The sequence below is a fragment of the Labrus bergylta genome, chromosome 22 (assembly GCF_963930695.1).
Source record: "Labrus bergylta chromosome 22, fLabBer1.1, whole genome shotgun sequence".
NCBI classification, from domain to species: Eukaryota; Metazoa; Chordata; class Actinopteri; order Labriformes; family Labridae; genus Labrus; species Labrus bergylta.
This window is the reverse complement of record NC_089216.1, coordinates 11,524,398-11,532,908: the sequence shown is the minus strand read 5'-3', so window position 1 is coordinate 11,532,908 and position 8,511 is coordinate 11,524,398. Positions and strand designations below refer to the sequence as shown.

The window sequence follows — 8,511 nt, the reverse complement described above, 5'->3', positions numbered from 1 at the left end:
GACTATTTGAAATAAAAAACACACACATAAGTTACAATTGTTTTAAAAATTGCATGGATTTTCCCCCACTTTGATATTAGATTGCAATTCCTACGGCCAACTGAAGTCTTTAAATACGTTTGACCATTGGCCAAAAGATGGTTTCCTGGTTATAATGTGATGTAGTTTATTTCTGAGACTTGTAAGCCTCTAAAGATTACCTAAATTTGATGACATTGGTCTGGTTGAAATCAGGCCCAAAAGACTGTCCAAAGATGAAGTCGCACTGTGAACAAGAAGGAACAATGTCAAACATAAAACATGCTTAAATTGCAGTGGCTTTTTAAATGACATCAGACACAAAGGCAAAATGAATCAAGGCAGCCTTCTTAACGTGGATCAAGTCTGGCCTTAAAATAATATCACAAAGAGTACTGGAAAGACCTTCTCTTTGTGTAAGTTCAATGAGAACTTTCATTTTGCTTCAGCGCTTTATGAAAAAAATGTATTTACATGGCCTGAACCCTTTTGTGTAACAAGTTACACATCTTATACCCCTTCACAAAGCAGTTTGCAGCACACTGCATACTTCTCCTACTCCACAATTTAATCTGACAATGCTTTCAAAGGGAATGGAAGGTGATCCTCTGATTTTCTGTGAGTCATGTAATGCCAAAAACACCAATGATTATTTAAGAGACCTCATGCAAGCCCTTTGTGCCCTGTGTCTTTTCTGGCGCCATTATCATGCGCTGTTTAACTGGGAAAAAAAGGTAAGACTTGCACTCAAGGCATTTCCCCTTGAGCTCTTGAACATGTGCTGTAGATGCTTTGAATAGGGTACTTTGTGTTATACGCACCATCCATACAACTTGCTTTTCAAGCTCAATATATTCTGTGCTGCTGCGATTGTTGAGTGCTTCTTCAAATTGTTCTCCTGTTAAGGTTACGTCCAGAGCCACAACAGGCAGCCTTTCAGTGTCTACAGTCGTCGTTGGTCCACTGGTTGTTGATCCACCATTTCTTGAGTCTACAGTGTCATGTGTGATGGATGACAAAAGGTAATTATTAGGAATTGATACTTGAGGGATGGAAAAGTCAATTCACGTAGGGATTTTTGACTCACCAATTACTTTGATGGAGGTGGTATTAATAGTGAGGCGGTTTTCCACAGCCTCCACTAAGACTTCTACAACCTCGGAAGCCTCTGGAATTTCCTCCTTTGGAAGTGTGTCGTTAAACGTCACCTCCACCGATACTCTGATGTTTTCCATGTCCGGACTATTTGAAATAAAAAACACACACATAAATTACAATTGTTTTAAAAATTGCATGGATTTTCCCCCACTTTGATATTAGATTGCAATTCCTACGGCCAACTGAAGTCTTTAAATCTGTTTGACCATTGGCCAAAAGATGGTTTCCTGGTTATAATGTGATGTAGTTTATTTCTGAGACTTGTAAGCCTCTAAAGATTACCTAAATTTGATGACATTGGTCTGGTTGAAATCAGGCCCAAAAGACTGTCCAAAGATGAAGTCGCACTGTGAACAAGAAGGAACAATGTCAAACATAAAACATGCTTAAATTGCAGTGGCTTTTTAAATGACATCAGATACAAAGGCAAAATGAATCAAGGCAGCCTTCTTAACGTGGATCAAGTCTGGCCTTAAAATAATATCACAAAGAGTACTGGCAAGACCTTCTCTTTGTGTAAGTTCAATGAGAACTTTCATTTTGCTTCAGCGCTATATGAAAAAAATGTATTTACATGGCCTGAACCCTTTTGTGTAACAAGTTACACATCTTATACCCCTTCACAAAGCAGTTTGCAGCACACTGCATACTTCTCCTACTCCACAATTTAATCTGACAATGCTTTCAAAGGGAATGGAAGGTGATCCTCTGATTTTCTGTGAGTCATGTAATGCCAAAAACACCAATGATTATTTAAGAGACCTCATGCAAGCCCTTTGTGCCCCGTGTCTTTTCTGGCGCCATTATCATGCGCTGTTTAACTGGGAAAAAAAGGTAAGACTTGCACTCAATGCATTTCCCCTTGAGCTCTTGAACATGTGCTGTAGATGCTTTGAATAGGGTACTTTGTGTTATACGCACCATCCATACAACTTTCTTTTCAAGCTCAATATATTCTGTGCTGCTGCGATTGTTGAGTGCTTCTTCAAATTGTTCTCCTGTTAAGGTTACGTCCAGAGCCACAACAGGCAGCCTTTCAGTGTCTACAGTCGTCATTGGTCCACTGGTTGTTGATCCACCATTTCTTGAGTCTACAGTGTCATGTGTGATGGATGACAAAAGGTAATTATTAGGATGTGATGTGCCCAGAATTGATACTTGAGGGGTGGAAAAGTCAATTCACGTAGGGATTTTTGACTCACCAATTACTTTGATGGAGGTGGTATTAATAGTGAGGCGGTTTTCCACAGCCTCCACTAAGACTTCTACAACCTCGGAAGCCTCTGGAATTTCATCCTTTGGAAGTGTGTCGTTAAACTTCACCTCCACCGATACTCTGATGTTTTCCATGTCCGGACTATTTGAAATAAAAAACACACACATAAATTACAATTGTTTTAAAAATTGCATGGATTTTCCCCCACTTTGATATTAGATTGCAATTCCTACGGCCAACTGAAGTCTTTAAATCTGTTTGACCATTGGCCAAAAGATGGTTTCCTGGTTATAATGTGATGTAGTTTATTTCTGAGACTTGTAAGCCTCTAAAGATTACCTAAATTTGATGACATTGGTCTGGTTGAAATCAGGCCCAAAAGACTGTCCAAAGATGAAGTCGCACTGTGAACAAGAGGGAACAATGTCAAACATAAAACATGCTTAAATTGCAGTGGCTTTTTAAATGACATCAGACACAAAGGCAAAATGAATCAAGGCAGCCTTCTTAACGTGGATCAAGTCTTAAAATAATATCACAAAGAGTACTGGCAAGACCTTCTCTTTGTGTAAGTTCAATGGGAACTTTCATTTTGCTTCAGCGCTATATGAAAAAAATGTATTTACATGGCCTGAACCCTTTTGTGTAACAAGTTACACATCTTATACCCCTTCACAAAGCAGTTTGCAGCACACTGCATACTTCTCCTACGCCACAGTTTAATCTGACAATGCTTTCAAAGGGAATGGAAGGTGATCCTCTGATTTTCTGTGAGTCATGTAATGCCAAAAACACCAATGATTATTTAAGAGACCTCATGCAAGCCCTTTGTGCCCCGTGTCTTTTCTGGCGCCATTATCATGCGCTGTTTAACTGGGAAAAAAAGGTAAGACTTGCACTCAATGCATTTCCCCTTGAGCTCTTGAACATGTGCTGTAGATGCTTTGAATAGGGTACTTTGTGTTATACGCACCATCCATACAACTTGCTTTTCAAGCTCAATATATTCTGTGCTGCTGCGATTGTTGAGTGCTTCTTCAAATTGTTCTCCTGTTAAGGTTATGTCCAGAGCCACAACAGGCAGCCTTTCAGTGTCTACAGTCGTCATTGGGCCACTGGTTGTTGATCCACTGGTTGTTGATCCACCATTTGCTGAGTCTACAGGTCATGTGTAAAGGATGACAAAAGGTAATTATTAGGATGTGATCTGGCCAGAATTGATACTTGAGGGATGGAAAAGTCAATTCATGTCGGAATCGTTCTACTTACCAACTTTTACTCTTATTGAGTCTGTATCAACAGTGAGGTTTAAGGCTCTGCTGTTGTTTTCAAACTCCTTTACAAATAAATCTACAACAACCTCAGCCTCTGGAATTGCAGTAGATGATTCTGTGCTTTTTAAATCCAGTGTAACTTCTGCATTGACGTTTCCCTTTACCGTCCTCCTGTTAAAAAAATACTAGTGTTAATTAAATGGCTGGACCTTAAAGCTGGACCTTAATCTTTGTACTTCTGTTTGTTTGTCTTATTTAAATAAATGAGGTTAAGTTCTTTGATTTGCAAGCATTTAGAGATTACCCAAGGTCAATGGCCAAGGTGATGGTGAAAACAGACCCAAAGCTCTTGTTAGATATTGAGTCACACTGGGAGAAAGAAACATACAAAAGGCATTTTTTATAAATCAAGACAACATTTCTAGTGTTTTCTTCAAATAAAATCACTCACAACGGTACAGTTAAAGTATTTTCACACACTATCAATTGTAATACATAATTGGTTTGTACACACCAATTCTGCAAGTCGTGCATCAATTTCTTTGAATTCTGTACTGTTGCGATTGTTGAGTTCTTCGACAAAAAGTTCATTTAAGGTTACTGTGAAAACCACTAGGATTTCAGTTGTATTTGTCCTCGTAGCTGCAGTAGTTGTTGCTGATGTAGCAAGCTTGATGGCCCCTATAAAATATGTTCAACAAATGTTTAACGTAACATTGATTTTTTTCGAGAATTGTCTTCTACATAATTATTTCTGAAATTACTCACCCAAAAATATCAGCAAAACTGATAAGATGGGTCGAACACCCATCTTGTCTGCTTTTGAATCTGTAAAGTCAGTACTGAAGGTTATTTCCAGAAACAAAACACAGACATTATATTTCATCATTTCAACAAAAGCAATAACAGTCTGGTGTTTCATTTCTTTCAGGGCAGCATGCTGGTGCAGTTGTTGCCAGTGTTGCCCCACAATGAAAAGGTTTTGATTTCTAAACGTTGAGCTGGCTGGATCCTTTCTGTTTGGGGTGTGCTTGTTCTCCCCATACCTGCATTAGAGTTTCTCCAGGTACAATGGCTATCTCACTCAGCCAAAAGACATGCCTTTAACATCCGAGACTCCCCCACACTCACCTCCTTCAAGAAATCCCTCAAAACTCACCTCTTCATCACTGCCTACAACCACTATTTTCATTGATTCTACAAGCTATGGCTGTGTGACTGCAAGAAGACTGCGATCAGCCTAGCTTATGCCAAGATCTGAGATTTAAAAGGGGAATTAAAGTATCTCAAAACCAGCAGTCCTGTTTTCATGTGTTTTTCTGCCCTTTGTCGTGATGCTTTCGATGTTTCAGCACTTTGAATTGCCTTGTTGCCGAAATGTGCTATATAATTAACCCCCCCCCCCCCTCCCCCTTTGTACTCCACTGGGGCCTCAGCTACTTTGTAAGGAAGTATAACCACTTTTCCACATTCAATAATAAATGAAAAATAATACCGTTTGAACACTTTGTACTTTAACTTGTTTTCATAGCATTCAAGTTAAAAATGTTCTTATCGAAATCACTGATATTACTACATAGTGTGCATGCAGCCATTAGTTGCAGGGAGTACCAGTAAAATTATTCTCCTCACAATGTATTTAATGAATTCTTTAGAGGGGTGTTTAAATATTGGATATATTGTGTATTGTGATACAGTCTAATATAATGCAATAACATGTATACACTGCTAAACTTAAATACATTTAACACCTGCACCAGGTAAGTAAAAAAAGGACAAAAAACATCATACAATAATATGAAGTGTATATTCAGTACATTGTAAAATTATGCCTAAAGGTTACATTAGCATTTGCATTCAAATTAATACTTACCCCTTCAAGGGCAGCTTTAGATAAAAGTCCACTGTTTGAAAAAGTATTTTTTGATTAATCCGTTTTGTGTGAGTGACACATAGAACGATCATCAGTTGCAGGAGTCCTTGTCCTTGTGTTGTTGTACTTTATATATGGGAGAGCTCTCTCTAAAAAATGGTATGACTCATTGATGATTCCTTTTTCAGAAATGTGACACCTTAGCAAAGAATTATATCAATGCACAGGTCATAAGGTGTCACCTGTGAAGCTGTAATTTTCTTTGCTCAGTCTCAGAGTATACTCCCTTGCCTTTGTCTTGTGATAGAAATGTCGTGCTTCTGCATTCCACTTCTGTGAATTATAAAGGGGTGTTCCTTAAATATGCCAGTAAATGATTTCAAACAATTAATTATTGAAGTTTATCGAAGGTAAACGGAGTCTTACTAAAATTAGACAGCGCTTTCCCTTTCAATCAAGTGTTAAGTTTCTATTCTTGAGATGTTGTGGAAAACAAAAGCAAAGGCAAACCGGTATGTCTTTGGTTAGAAAAAATGGTGCAGCAGAGCTTTAATTGATGTCAAAGCATTGACCCAATCTGTTTGCAGAAGCTCCTCTTACAAGTTTGTGTACCAAAAACAAAAAAGTACACCTGAGACCTGTAACGAGATGGAAGGTTTTCAGTTATTCAGGTAACTTCATGGTTTATTCTGAGCTTTCAGTACCATGAAGGTGGTTCACTTCTCTTCAGAGCAATACAAGGTGTGCTCAGGATAAGAGTTCATCCTGTCTGTAACAACACATTTTTCCTAAAATGTGTGACTGTGAAAGCTATTATAAATATAGTGTATCGTTTTCATCTAGCAACAGAGACTTATAAGAGCACTTCAAGTTACATTTTTATATATAAGATTTTGCATACTTGCCACTTTGAATTATGTTTTTAAATTATTTCTATAAACCACATACTACTCTGTATACTGCTGGAGCTGCAGTTGCAATGGGCTTATTACATCTTAAACTGGCAGACAATAATTCATTATAGAGAAGAAATGGGAGTTATTATATTCAGGTCTATTGTGCACTTATGATCATTCAATGATAAAAGTCTGAATTTATCCATTGATGTTATACACAGTGTGTGTTTTACTTCTGCATATTGTATCACAGTTTGCTGAGTTTGAACAATATGACAATCTGCTGTCAACAGACTTGTTCTTGTGAATTCTGCTCCTTTATGCGAATTCTCTCAAAGCAATTCTGGGTTTACACCAGGTTGATTCATTCATTCATTCAGTTTCATGTGAGCGCTTATTGAGACCTCAGTTGTCATGATTGTGAAATATATTCACAAGCAAGGACCACATGCTTTTTAGATATTTAATGATTGATCATATGAATGATGAGACAGACAAATGTATGCTAAGGTAATGATTATGATGGAAGAGGATGTTGTCAGTTGGCTGGTCTGGGAGGATGGACTGACTGCAGGGCAGAGGGAGACTCAGGATGGGGGCTCCGTCTCAAGCCTAATTCTGCCGAAGCTGATCACGGCCCAGACTGTGCCTAGAATTAGACAAGCAAGATGAAGGGATGAGGAAGGAGGGTGAATGGATGAGAGAAAGGTGATGGGAGGTTCGGTTACCAAACAGGGTGTGGGATGGTTCATTATAAATAAGCTTGTCAGGTAATTTAAGGTGTGTTTGGGGTGTAGTCCTGCTCCAGAATCTAAGTTAATATAACAATTTATTTATGTTGTTTTGAGTCCTTAAGTTGAGTGTGTGTGTCTGTGTGTGTGCTCATGTGCATGTCTTGTCTTTGAGGAGCGATGGCCCAGCTTCCTGTGCCTCGCTGTCTCTCTTCCTAAGCCTTGCCTACGTTTGTACATTTGTTGCTTTAGCTCTTATGGTAGTGCACTCTTCAACATCTCACACCACATCATGCTTTCACACACATCCACACTTTCACCACTGATGATACAGATTAAACACATCTCATAACTTTTGTATTTGACTTATTTAACTCCTTTTGATATAAATTATTCATTTTCTTTTGTGAAATTCTGACTCCTCCCGTCTTATGCCATTACCCACGTGCCGGGTTATGACAATAGTGAAGCCAGATAACCAAAAGATATCCTGGCTATGTTGAAGAAGCTTCGGCATACAGGCCTCTAGTGTGTGTCTGTAGTTTATTTGGTCCAATTACAGTTAGCTCATACTGACAAGCACATAATTAACTGCATAGCATATTTTTCTGTTGCATCCATCGACCTATAGGCTATACTTATCACAGAGATTCTAATTACCCAGTTATTATCTGGCTTATTATTGTTACTTTAACAATGTCTCTGATAGTATATAATTCAGAATATGAGCCTATTAATGTGACTGTGTTTGTCTTTTTGGAGTACAAAGATATACAGTACATATAATGTTTTCTGCAATAAACTGTGTGTGTGTGTGTGTGTGTGTGCGTGCGTGCGTGCGTGCGTGCGTGTGTGCGTGTGTGCGCGTGTGTGTGTGTGTGTGTGTGTGTGTGTGTGTGTGTGTGTGTGTGTGTGTGTGTGTGTGTGTGTGTATTTTCCTGAACCGGTTGCTCAACCGCAAGAAGTACACTAAACTATCGAGACTGATTTCTCTTGTATCATTTTAGTGTCAAATGAAAATAAAAACAAAATGAAGGCAGCAGCTCTTAAAGAAGATCACCTAGATCATTTAATCTTGGCCCTCTTTCCATCCCCTGCTTTAATTTTAAAAGGTGATCATGCTCTTGCTGTTTTAGCCCAAAATCCCTGAAATAAAAACCCACAAACCATCAGATCCGCATAATCTTTGGACTGGATAATCTAGGAATCTGTATCGTACTACATAGTGTCATCTGGGAATGAGTGCTGCTATTTGACCTTAACACATCTGAGTTACTGACCCTATACGGTATTTGACAGTAAAAATAAGTTAAAAGAAATAATGAAACCAGATCTGATGCTCATA

The 8,511-nt window shown here is 38.5% G+C and overlaps 1 long non-coding RNA gene across 1 annotated transcript; it reads right to left on the bottom strand.

The window, feature by feature from the left end:
* Positions 1 to 3,668: 3,668 nt before the first annotated feature.
* LOC136177359 (uncharacterized) lies at positions 3,669 to 5,862 on the bottom strand. The gene is made up of 5 exons (XR_010664988.1): positions 5,540 to 5,862; positions 4,435 to 4,494; positions 4,181 to 4,347; positions 3,971 to 4,035; positions 3,669 to 3,837 (listed from the first exon to the last, which is right to left on the bottom strand). It is a non-coding gene; the product is annotated as an uncharacterized lncRNA (long non-coding RNA).
* Positions 5,863 to 8,511: the final 2,649 nt, after the last annotated feature.